This window comes from Ictidomys tridecemlineatus, chromosome 5 (assembly GCF_052094955.1).
Source record: "Ictidomys tridecemlineatus isolate mIctTri1 chromosome 5, mIctTri1.hap1, whole genome shotgun sequence".
NCBI classification, from domain to species: Eukaryota; Metazoa; Chordata; class Mammalia; order Rodentia; family Sciuridae; genus Ictidomys; species Ictidomys tridecemlineatus.
Window position 1 is genome coordinate 173,297,617 of NC_135481.1, and position 12,822 is coordinate 173,310,438.

The following is a 12,822-nucleotide window of genomic DNA, read 5'->3' on the forward strand; positions in this document are numbered from 1 at the left end:
GGGGGTTTTCTTTAGAACTTAAGAGTACCATTAAAGAGGGCTTTGGAGATGGAGGACTAGATTGGAGAAATGGTTGGGAGGGGGTCACAGCCTCCTCAGCATAAGGAGGCCATTCCCAGCCCAGATGGTGGGTGCGGGACCCAAATTCAGGCTATTTCCCAACTCCAGAAGAATTGGCTGGCCAAAGTCGGGGAGAGAGAAAAATCCAGTCTGCTTGATGTTTTTGGTTTTTTTCTTCCCTATAGGTGGGGAGGAACAGGGCCCCGACTTGTTCTAACAAGCGTGCTTTGGGTGGGCCAAAGACGTTAATGATGTGCGTTGCTTTTTCCTCCAAGATGAAGAGGGAAACAGTCTGTTCCTAGGAGAAAACTTGAATCCAGAGAGGAAAGAAGGGGAAGGGGACAGTGTGGCCATTTCGCCACACCCTCCCTTCCTTCCACTAAGATGCATGGCAGCTGCAATATTAACTAATGCTGCAGATGCTAAATTCACTGGTAGGGGTTTGAAAACATTTGCAATGGGAAAGAAAGGGATTTTTTTTTTTTAACTTACTTTGGGTACTGGGGATTGAACTCAGGGGCACTTTACCACTAAATTATATCCCTAGACCTCTTTATTTTTTATTTTGAGACAGGGTCTCACTAAGTTGCTTAGGGCCTCAGTAAGTTGCTGAGGCTGGCCTAGAATTTGAGATCCTTCTACCTCAGCCTCCTGAGTTGCTGGGATTACAGGTGTGCACCACCATGCCTGACATTGTTGCTGTTTTTAAATGACTTCATATTTTGTAGCTCTTGCATCTGTATGTATAGTAAGAACCAATGACAAGTGTTAAAGGCTTTTTAATTTCATAAATGCTAGAGTGCTCCTCCCAATCTGGGAACGCAGAAAAAGAAATTGTGAGGTACAACTTCCTTGCTTTTTCACCACTAATGAGCAAACTAGAATCTAAGTGTTAAATCTTGAGTATTAGGAACAGTAAATCTCCACACGGATGATATTTTACTATGAACTTTTTGGAGCCTCTAGACAAGGCAATCAACAGGAAAATAGAGCTGCTCAACAGATGAAGGCGTCCTTTGGAGTTTTAAGAAGGAGATTTATAGTTGCTAAGGACCCCTTGTAAATCATATCAGATCTTGTTAAATTCGACCTTTTCAGCTGATGATTTCAACCTGCTGGGCATATTTTTGAGTGGGTCAACTTGGACTTTAAGAATGACAAGACAGGCCAGGGACCGTGGCACATGCCTGTAATCCCAGCGGCTCTCGGGAAGCTGACGCAGGAGGATTGCAAGTTCAAAGCCAGCCTCAGCAATGGAGAGGTGCTAAGCAATTCAGGGAGACCCTGTCTCTAAATAAAATACATAGGGTTAGGGATGTGGCTACCGGTCGAATGCCCCTGAATTCAATCCCTGACACTAAAAAATAAAATAAAATAAAAAGAATGAAAAACAAAATAAAGGGCAAAAGAAAAAGTCATGGAGGCTTGGAAATGTGCCTTGTGATGCAGATGAGCTGCTGTAGCTGTTAAAGGAACACACAGGTGGGGAGTGGAAGCCTCTGGCGCCCTGTGGTGTCTTGCTGTAACGGGTTCACTTGATGCTTCTGACATTGAAACCACGTTTTTGTTTTTGTTTTTCTTTTTCCCAATCTCCTTTTTCCCTAAAGTCTCCTCCCTGATCTCCTTTTCTTTAATCTTCTCCTTTCTTATCTCTCCTTCCTAATCTCATTTTTTTCTGAATCATCCCTATAGAAGCCCCTCGTTTCTGCAGATGGGCAGGATCACAGCCTTTGAGACAGGAGTCTCTTGTGTTTCTTTTATGCCAGCAAAGCAATAAACCTTCTTTTCCCTTTTTCTCAAAGCCGAGTCTTCGTTATTGGATTGGCATTGGGGACAAGGACCGAGCTTTTGGCAACATTGCCTTTCTGCTGTCAAATAAATGCCCCTGGTCTTTTTGCAGTCCTGAGCTCACTGATGCTCCCTGCCAGGGCCCGGTTCTGAGCTGAGACCCAGTACCTCCTGCTTGGCCATTTCAGCTGGTTCCTGCTGGGTTCTGCACTCAGGACTTGGGCTCTGGGGCTGTGGAGGACACAGGACACTCCTGGGGTCACTAAACTATGAGAACATCGTGGATTCTAGTTGGACCACTTGGGTCACATTCAAACCTCCAGCGGAAGGTACTGTGTTCTCAAGGGACCATCTGAGATCCCACCATTGCGAGGCTCTGCATTTGGGATACGGAGACCATTTGCTTTCTACCTTGAGATCATTCCTGAAAGCTGCAGGTAGGGAGCGCACATCACAGAGACCAGTGATCCCTTCAGCTGCTCCCGACAGATGGACTCTCATCCACCTCTTGGAGATGCCTCTCTGCTGTTGATTGTGGGGGTTAGCCTCAGTTTCCAGCAATGGACCTGGCAGCCCGCCTGCCTTGCCTGGCTCTGGGACACATGCCTTCGTGGGGTGGTTTTGTTACTGGTTGAGGGGGTTCTTATACTGTCCATCTGAAGAATCACATAAAGGCACAACTGAGACAGGAATGAGACTCTTGCTCAAGCAGAAGGGAGAGCACTGACCAAGAGAGTGTCAAAGGATAGAGCTAGTTTTATTTCAGGAAATGGTGGTAGGGGTGGGCTGGAGTTGAGGATTGCAATTGGCCTTGGGTACATTTCAAAAGCTCTTTTTCTTTCCCTGGGTGAGCACTGTCACCTGGAGGGAGGGAGGGGTGGTTAGCCTGTCAGGCTGGAGCCACTATTTCATCTCAGGCACAAACTCCTGTGCCTTGTGATGCAGATGAGCTTCTGTAGCTGTTAAAGGAACACACAGGTGGGGAGCGGAAGAGAACAGGAATCACAGCAAGTTAACAGCTTAAGGGCCCTGAGAACTTGCTGTTTCTGTGATTCTGCAACAGTTTTATCTTTTATTTTTGTTGTTGGTGAATTACAGGGAGGAGATCCTGGCTTCAATCATGCACCTATTTTTTTTTAGGCTGATCAGACAGAGCTGCAGAGTGAGTGAGAGAGGGGGTGGGGAAAGCACATAGATTCCTCTGAAGACTTAGCAAGCCATGCCTTAAGGTGACAGAGCAGGGAAAAAGCACAGATCATGCTGTTAACAGCTCCCAGGCTCCAGTTAAGGGGCAGGAGCACATCTGCCCATTGGTGGCTCCTCACTGTGTCGTTCCACTCTCAAGAATTTTGTTTTGTTTTATTTTGGGATTACCACTGAGTTTTGTCCCCATCTTTTTAAACTTTTTATTTTGAGACACGGCCTCATTAAATTGCTGAGGCTGGCCTCAAACCTGTAATCCTCCTGCCTTAGCCTCCCCAGCCACCAGGATCACAGGCATGCACCACTGTACCTGTCCCACTCTCAGAGGTCTTACTCCCTTAATCTTAAGGGGTGCTGCTTTTCACTGGGGGTCCTTGACTGTCTCCATTTGGTTATTAAATGCCACTGGGCCCAGGAGGGGAGTGGACTTTTGTCAGGATGCTCAGAATAAAAGGGATGAAAGGTTTTGTCAGCCCGTGTTGAAATTTTTCTTGGAGGGTGCTGGGGATTTAATCCAGGGGTTCTTTATCACTGAGCCATATCCCCAGCCCTTTTTATGCTTTTTTTCTTTTTCTTTCTTTCTTTCTTTCTTTCTTTCTTTTTTTTTTTTTTTTTTTTTTTTGAGAGAGAGAGAGAGAGAGAGAGACAGGGTCTTGCTGAGTCACTAAATGCCTTGTTAAGTTGCTGAGGCTGGCTTCGAACTCATGATCCTCCTGCCTCAGCCTCCGAGTCACTGGAATTACCAACGTGCACCACCGTATCTGGCTCATGTTGAAATTTTTTGAAAATTCAAGATTTCATCCTTGATCGATTCCTGAACATGATATATTTTTGCATAAAAATGTTAAGTTGTGTAAAAAAGTTTTTCAGTGAATATGCTTTTATCCCTCTTGGTATATACCTCTTCCTGGCAGAAGGTCTGGATGGCAGGGAAGATTTTGAAAATGTGCAGTTCGGATGGCTAGATTTTTTTGTTGTTGTTGCTTCCTGTGCCAGGGACTGAAACCAGCCCACTAATTTTAGAGCAACAGAGGGCAAACAGAAGCACTGACACCTGGGGAGGTACAGGGGACCTTTGTTTCAGAGTCCCAGGCCTGCTGCGAAGTGCAGAGGGAGCATGAGGCCGCCTTCACCCAGGGCTGTTCCCGGGGTGATGTCCACACTTGCACCTCCAGAGCCTGAGCTGGATTCGTCTCCTAGGCAGTCCCTCAGGTTACAGGCGGCTGTGCAGGCCTGCCCTTCACCCTGCTTCTTGCAATCATGCCAGAAAGATTTCAGAGATGTGGCTCAGAGTAACAGGCCTGAGTTTATCAGAAGAGATAGGAAAAGAGAAAAGCAGAGGCCCTCGGGGGAGAGAGTGGGTCCTCTCAGGAGGAGGAGCGTGTGCCTCTCCTGCTCCTGTGTTATTGGGGGTCCCAAGGAAGTTTCCAGAGAGCCAGACCAGGTCCACCTCTTGGCTTTTGATTGACAGCACGGGAACTGCATGGGCCATCTTCCCAAGAGCACGGTGTGGTGCTCAGAGTTGGAGACTCTAAGGACCTGAGTCCCCCTGTTTTTGCCTTGGTGTCCTGTCCCCTTAATGGATTTGCCCTCAGAAAGTTTTCTTTGTGAGAGTCTCAGTGTTTAGGGGTTGTGACATCGTTTGGGTGATAAGGGAGGGTTCAGGCCACCTGATGGGGTGCAACAGGATCTAGAAACAATGTTTTTAAATTTTGTTTTATTTTTCGGGGGATGTGATGATGGCTGCGGGGGTTTTGAGCCACGCAGCCCTTACCTTCCAGTTGCCTGGCTGTCAGGGACGCCTCCCGGTGGTTCTCAGGTGCCCTTCACTGCCTTTTCCCTGCCTGACATCAGGCGACTAGCTGGCTACCTGACAGTCTTTGTCTTTGGAACTCTTCCTGGAAGCTTCCTTTCTTCCTGAAGGAAAATGTCCCGGCTGCCTTTACAAGCTGCTGGTAGCGCTTTGAACTCCACTGGCTGACAGGCCTGTGATCGCGCCTGACAGCGGACCCCAGGACAGCAGGGGGGTGGTACCGCTTCACCCGTCCCCAACGCAGAGCACCTCCACATGTCAGCCACACTGGTGTCACCTACAAGCAATGGGTTGTAACAGACTGCCCGAGGCAGTGCTGGGACTGGGGACGCAACTGAGTTAATTAGACCCAACCAGAGGCCTATGGTGGGAGGACCCCCTTGGAGGTCACACTGGGAGTCCTGTCAACCTGTTCTGCCTACCGTCTGCCCTCTGCTGTGTCTTCAGGGAGCCCGTGGGGCTGACCTGTAGCTTCCTATTACCCCTCTCTCTGCCCTGGATGGCCCTCAGGTAAGCTGCCACTGTCTGGCTAAAACCATCTTCAGGGCAGCGGGGAGTTCAGGCAAAAACTGAAGGCAGAGCCACTTGGCTTTCTAGATAGGTCTTTATGGTCCATGGGATTTGCTTTCACTGGCTGAGTCCAGGACCCCTGGAGGATATAACAGTGTTGACCTCTGCAGGGGACCCTAGTGGGGATAGTATTGCTGGAAAGACGCCTTGGCCGTGGCTGAGGAGTGACTATAGAGCAGACCAGAGGCTGGGGGTCTTAGATCCGCTTGGGGTTTGGCGTTGACTGAAGTTGGGGAACATAGATTTGGGAGGTCCCCACTCCTCCCGATGACAAGAGTATCTTATTGTGCTGAACCCTTTGTATTAACAGTGTGGTTTGTGCTAAAGTCTTGCTTTCCTCCAGGAGTCTGGAATTTTGTATGTGCTAGGCTGATGTGCCTATATGATCAGCTCCGATGAACACCCTGGACATCTAGGCTCAAGTGGCATTTCCTGATAGACGAGATGTTACATCTGATGATGTCACTTTTTTTTTCTTGGAAGAATTAGCATGTTCCTTTTTTTTTTTTTTTTTGCTACCAGGGATTAAACCCAGAACCACTGAACCACATCCCCAGCCCTTTTTATTTTTTATTTTGAGGCAGGGTCTCAGTAAGTTGCTGAGAGTCTTGCTAAATGGATGAGGCTGGTCTTGAATCTGTGATCTTCCAGCCTCAGCCTCCCAAGGTGCTGGGATTGCAGGTGTGCCCCACTGTGCCCGGCGTGGGAGAGAATTCCTGAAAACCTGGGCCTGGTTTCTGCCGGACTTTGCCCCACATACATTTTCCCTTTGTTGGTTTTGCTTTGTGTCCTTTCCCTGGAATAACTCAGGGCAATTTAGTTGTTAACCAAAGCTTCCGACTGTAACACCTTCCTCAAGGGGCCATTGAGAAGATGGAATGAGGTAATAGATAGCAGTGAACTTGGTAAAAGGCAAAACACTTTACAGATCTAAATTAGTTATTATAATTTTGCATCCCGAACTTTCCATTTATTTAAGAAAATCTTTGAGCAGATGACTGTGTCTCCCGGGTGAGCTAGTGATGCCCTGGTTGCAGTGAATTCTGCACTTAGGCCCCGATTCTCCCATACATAGACAAAGAAACAGGCTTAGGGAGTTTTAAAGACTTTCCCAAGGTCATGTGAAGAAGGGCCAAGGTCGATCTGTGGTGTCTTCTCAGAAATCAGATTTGACTTTACAATTTGTTCTCTCTTAATTTCCAGGTAAAGTTGTATCATTTTGAAGTTATTGAAGCCTTTTCAAAATGGACACAAACCTCAACACCCCAAAAAGATAAGTTTCTTTATGTGGAGATGGAAAGAAATGAGCACTGGAACCAGACAGACTTGGGTATGAATCTAGGTTCTGCTTCTTACTAGCCAGGCCACCTTGGGCCAAGGACTTCATTTCTGTGAGACTTACTCATCTGAAGAAAGGGACAATGGACTGGGGATGTGGCTCAAGCGGTAGCGCGCTCGCCTGGCATGCGTGCGGCCCGGGTTCGATCCTCAGCACCACATACCAACAAAGATGTTGTGTCCCCCGAGAACTAAAAAAATAAATATTAAAAATTCTCTCTCTCTCTCTCTCTCTCTCTCTCTCTCTCTCTCTCTCTCCTGTCTCACTCTCTCTTAAAAAAAAAAAAAGAAAGGGACAATAATATCTACCTCCTAAGTTATAAAGATTAAAGGTAATATATATGGAGCATCCAGCTCTGAGTCTCGCACCTTACAGAAATTCTATAAATGGTAGCCAGGTGCCACCATCACTGTGATTATTACCATTATTATTAATAAACTGAAGCAGCAGGAGGAAGAATCACAAATTTTGGCTGTCGTCTCCACTTGGAGAACTCTAGTGGAACTGGTCTGGCTGGTCACTTGTGAAATCAGGATCAAAAGGTCTTTTTCCCAAGAGATGACCAGAAAAAAAAAAAAAAAAAAAAACCTAAAGTCAGCAACTGCCACCTGTGAGATGAAGCTTTGAGTAGAAACAAGAGTCTCATCCAGGTGTGAGACTTCTTTTCAGCACCAGCTTCATGGCCTACCTGTGACTCACCAACCTGGAGACAAGGGATAGGAATGGCTGAATTTGTCATGATATCTTACAAAGGATTGCGTGTAGTGAGGGCATAGGAGACTCAGAGCCAAGCCCTGTTTTGGGGTGGGGAAGGGAAAATAGAAGCTTCAATAAAAACAATGAGGACTGATCAGAAATAAGCAATGCACCCAGGTGAAACCCATCCACTTGGGACCAAGAGTCATGGTGATACATTCTTCACCCCACCTGACACCGAAACTGGGGACCAGGCTGAAATAGATGGAAAACATGAAAACAAGACTGTAATCATGACCAGGGAAGACAGCCAGAGAGCGGGGCGGGAGCTCAGAGGGTGCCTACCCTAGCCATTGCCACGCCCGTTCACAGGGAGCTGCAGAGATGCCCCTGGGATTCCACAGACCATGGCGCATTTCTTGCCAAGAAGATGACTTGCCACTTGGGGAACCTATTCGAGCGTTTAATCACTTTTGTTCTGGTGCTAAAGATTGGAAAGACAGTGATAGATGGCAGCGCCTCTCTTTTATAGAGAGATCTAAAGCCCAGACAGAATGATTGACTTGTTTGAAATAACGTTAAGGGCAGAGTTTCCAACCCAAAGGTCCACATCCCTTGTGGCATGTGAGACAGACACTGCTTACTCCTTCCAATTTACAGATGATGCCAGATGTGGAGCTCCATCTTCCCCAAATCTAGGGAAGTGTTAGCGACAGCCCTTTTCTGCATTAGGAGGCGAGGCTCAGAAAGACTCTAAGATGGAAGAATTCCCACTCCCTGAAATTAACCTCCTAAGATTGCTCTGGGCCCCAAGACAGACCAACCTCCAGCCTCCATATGCGGTCTCCTTTTTCCTTTTTGCCCTTCTGGACTTGGTCTGGGCCTATAAACTGGGACTGAGTGAGAGGGACCTGGGTTCCACCATTTCTCTCATTATTTCTGAATGGGCTCTACCTCTATTGAATGCCCCAGAACAGCTAAATCAAATCTCATAAGAGTCCTCAAGATCTTAAAGCTAAAAGAAAACCTTGAGGTCATTCACTTGAAGCCCTTAATTTTGCAGATGAGGAGACGGAGGTCCAAAAAGGCCACGTGACTTAAAAGTCACCAAGTAAAAGTCACCAAGTAAAACCCAGGATTCCAATTCAGTCTTCCTAATTCCAGATAAGCATGACATCATTCTCCCATTTCGATCCACTCAGAGTAAATCAACACAGGCTTACGGAATGTCTACTAGGTGCATTTTAGGAAAGGAAGAGCTGGAGGAAGGACACGTGGGAAGAAATCACAAATCAATCCAAAAGAAACTGCAAGGGAAAGGCGGGAGCCAGGGATGCATCTATTATCCTTAAGAAGCTTATAATCCTGAAGGAAAGACTAGGATATATCCAACACAAGGCAAAATGTAAATGCTCCCGAAAAGGATTACACATGTTAGATCGAAGCAAAGAAAGTTTAAGATGCCTGAAAAAGGCTTCAGGGAGGAGGTAACATTTAAAACAGGTTAAATCACTCAACACACATTTCAGTTCCCTTTTCCTTGGCCTTTAGAGGCTAGAAAGCTTAAAATCTTCCCAGGCTCCCTTGCAGCTGGGGGTGGCAAAGCAACTCTGTTCTGGCCAATGAGACATTTGTAGATTTTTTTCTAGAGCAGCTTCTACCACTTTTACCTCTTTCTTTCTACTTGGGACTTCTATAATGCCTACAGCCACAGCAGTGTCACTATAAAGAAGTTGTAATGAGAAGATGAAAAGAACTAGGTTCCTGGATGGCATCCCGGAACTTCCAAACCAGCCTTAGACTGCCTGCTCCTGAACTTCTTGTTGTACAAGATACATTAAGCCCTATTTAGTTCAACCAGTGCAGCAGAACTTTCTTAAATGCAAATGAACCTGAACATTACTGGTTCACATCATTGTAAAGAGTCATGGGATTTCAACAAGCAGAGGCAGCAGAAAGCTGTGAGCCAAGACTCTAAGATGGGGAAGCATGAGGCATGTGCTTGGCTCAGCAGAAGAGAGCATACAGGGAGATCAGAAGAGGAATTGAGAGAGGGAGGGTAGAGTTGGGGGTGGAAGATCAAGGGGGCTCAGAGAGTGGATGTGCTTCATTCCAAATGCAGAGAGGAATTCTTGGAAGAAGTGATGAGTGCCATTTGTGGGAGCTGCGGTTAGTTCCTTGGCGCTGAGCAGGCGGGGTGGCTGCTGAGAGCCTGCAGCCAGAGTGGGTGGCTTCATTCATGCTATCTGTGATGCATCTATTACATTCCTGTTTGCTTAGGATTTGCATGGGACACTGGGAACCACAATACCGCAAACTCCCTTGCATTCTGAAAGCCCTATTCGCACTGTGTCACTGTCCTCCCACCAGCAATTACCAGGCTGGCAAACCGCAGGGAGCTGCACCAGCCCTCTGGCTTCTAAAGCTGCCCTGCTTTGACTACGGCTTCTGCTGCAGGGTACAACTGCCTGTTCTAGGAATGGCCTGAGATGGAAGTGATAAAAAGACAGGCCCATGAAAATAGAACATGGTCAGAGGTCATTAACAGGAAACCTGTCCAACCTTCCACGGCTCTGAACAAGTTCAACAAAGAAATCCTTTCCTAGTTTCCTTTCCTACACATACTCAGCCTTCCATATCTGCTGGTTCTGCACCTCTAGATTCAAACAACTTCAGACTGAAAATATTTGAAAAACTTTTTTTTTCAGCTGTGCAGAATATGTACAGACTTCTTTCTTGTCATTATCCCCAGCAACGTAGATAAGAACTATTTACATAGAATTTACATTATATTGCTGAGTGCATGCCTATAATACCAGTGACTTGGAGGCTAAGGCAGGAGGATCACAAGTTTGAGGCCAGCCTCAGCAACTTAGTGAGACCCTGTCTCAAAATAAAAAATAAGAAGGGCTGGGGGTATAGCTCAGTGGTAGAGCCCTCCTGAGTTCCACCCCCAGTACCATACACACACTATACATACACACACCCAGAATTTATATTAGTTATTATAAATAATCCAGATGATGACTTAAAATACACAGGAGGATTTACATAGGTGTTTTCAAATATTGTCATTTTATATAAGGGAGTTGAGCATCACTGTTTTGGGTCTTCAGGGCTCCTGGAACCAGTCCCTGTGGACACCCTGGGGTGTCTGTATGTTTTTCTCCACTTTAGACACAGGAGTCAGATGATGCTGTGGAAAAAATACTGCTTCCATGTGCTCCCAACTCACTGTGTGAGCTCAGAAGAGTGGCTCACTAACAAAAGAACAAACAAAAGAACAAAACAAAACAAAACAAAAAAATCCTACCCCTTCAAACTCCCCTACCCACTTATTCAATGAGAGGTTTGGACCAGAAAAACAAAATTTCATCCTCCTCAAATTTTTTCCTTAAAAAAAAAAAAGCGCAACTTAAAAATTTTTAATTGACAGATAACAATTGGGTCTCTTTATGGGGTAAAATGTAGTGTTTTGATATATGTTTATATGGTGGAATAATTAAAAGAAGCAAATTTGCAAATCTATCATCTCACAGCAAGACTTTTTTTTTTTTTTTTTTGTGGTGAGAACACTGAAAATCTCCCCTCTTTAGCAAGTTAGAAATAGGTGATGCCTTATCAATTAGGGCCATTGTTCTGTGCAATGGATCACTAAGGCTTATTCTTATCCAGCTCGAAATCTGGGTTCCTCAAGAATGCTCAGGGCTGGGTTGGGGCTCAGTGGTAGAGAGCTTGCCTAGCACGTGTGAGGCACTAGGTTTGAGTCTCAGCACCACATATAAATAAATAAAATAAAGATCCATTGGCAACTTCAAAAAAAAAAAAAACAAAACGCTCGGACCAGAGCTTCCTGTGCAGCCAGCAGACAGCCCCCTCTGCCCATCTGACATTCATGGCCTGGTGTTGGACGTGCTGTGAGTCTGCTCAGAGTCCCCACTTAGTTCCTCCAGGGCATGAATCTTGTTTTCTCCCCCATCAGCTGACATAGCAGAAACTCAATAAATCTTTACCAAATACATTAGCGATTGGCCGCAGTGGCTCACTAATGATGAGGGCCTTAGGAAAGAGGTGGAGACGCTCTCAGAGCCTGGGGTCAGAGCAATACACGGCACCAATGAGTGGCCATCAGTGAATGGCTCCCACGCTCAGGGCAATCAGACCAAAGAGAGCGTGAGGTCTGGCTGGTGCTGTGTTTATCAATGAGTCCCTTGCCGATGATGTTCTGTGAGAAAAAGGTTAAGGAATTCACTAACCTTACTCTGTGGACATGGGCCTAGGAAGAGCCCTGAGAAATATTTTAGTAAAGATACGTATGTAGCTTCAGGGGATCTAGAACGTCTCCAGTGTACTTATGCACGTCACCTGCTTTTGGAAAATATCTAGAAGCATCAAGATAGTTTAAGAAAGGCTAGCTTACTGTAAAAGTTTTCTATAGTGACATTTTCACATATAAACCATATTGGGGAAGTGAAAAGCCCCTAGACCCCAACATTATCAGTTGTTTCATAAAAAGGGATAATACCTAGAAATGAAGATAGATGCTATTATAATAGTAGTAATTATTATAATTATCTCATTTATTTAGCATCTATTCAACATCGATTGATTATCTAGTATGTGTCGAACACAAGGGACATAAGGATACATAATACAGGGTCCCCTCTATCCAGAACATTACCTAATGGGGAAGAGAAGACAAGTAAAATAAGGTGCTAAGTGTAAGCAGATGTGACGGAGGCAGAAGTTGTTACCTGGAAACTGGACCTTGAATAATGAAGATAATAACATTAATAATAATAATAATACCTCTATATAGTACTAACATGTATCGAGCATCATTCTGAGCACTTAACATGTAATACCCAGCTTAAACCTCAAAAGTCTTACAATGTTACCTTTAGTGTCTGCAAATGAGGTCAGTGAGGTTCAGAGAGGCTAAGTAACTTGCCAAGGGTCACACCACTCTGATAATCTCCCTGAACTCCTTTAGAAGCCTCCTACCACCATCTGAAATATATGTGAGAATTCTGTATTTTATACTATAGTAGAATTGTGTTGATTCAATATGAAAAATTTTAACCACTTACCAGTTCAATTTGCATCTTTCCATGGATCTCTAGGAAGATGTGCCCTTGTTTCTCTTGTGGCCTCACAGATCCCTGGCAACCTGCTGATCCTCAGCTGGAAGGAGAGCTGCAAACCAGGGAGGTTAGTTTAGATGTCTGAACCAGAGATAAATATGAGCACATTCAGGTTTAAAAAAAAAAAAAAAAGTAACTCTTCAAAAATAGCAAGACCTTGACATAACTCAATTATCCATCAAGAGCGAACTGGGTAAGTCAATTGCATT

General features: G+C 45.4%; 1 protein-coding gene across 5 annotated transcripts in view; it reads right to left on the minus strand.

Annotated features, from left to right (window-relative positions):
- Nucleotides 1–12,822, minus strand: part of Stk35 (serine/threonine kinase 35) — a 174,072-nt gene that overhangs the window by 43,225 nt on the left and 118,025 nt on the right. For 3 of the 5 annotated variants that reach the window (XR_013439594.1, XR_013439596.1, XR_013439593.1), the window contains one exon: nucleotides 12,560–12,665. The gene's annotated coding sequence lies outside the window, so the exon portion shown is untranslated. Of the gene's footprint in view, nucleotides 1–10,527; nucleotides 12,480–12,559; nucleotides 12,666–12,822 lie in introns of those variants that run through there. The other 2 variants (XR_013439592.1, XR_013439595.1) reach the window with 2 other exon arrangements.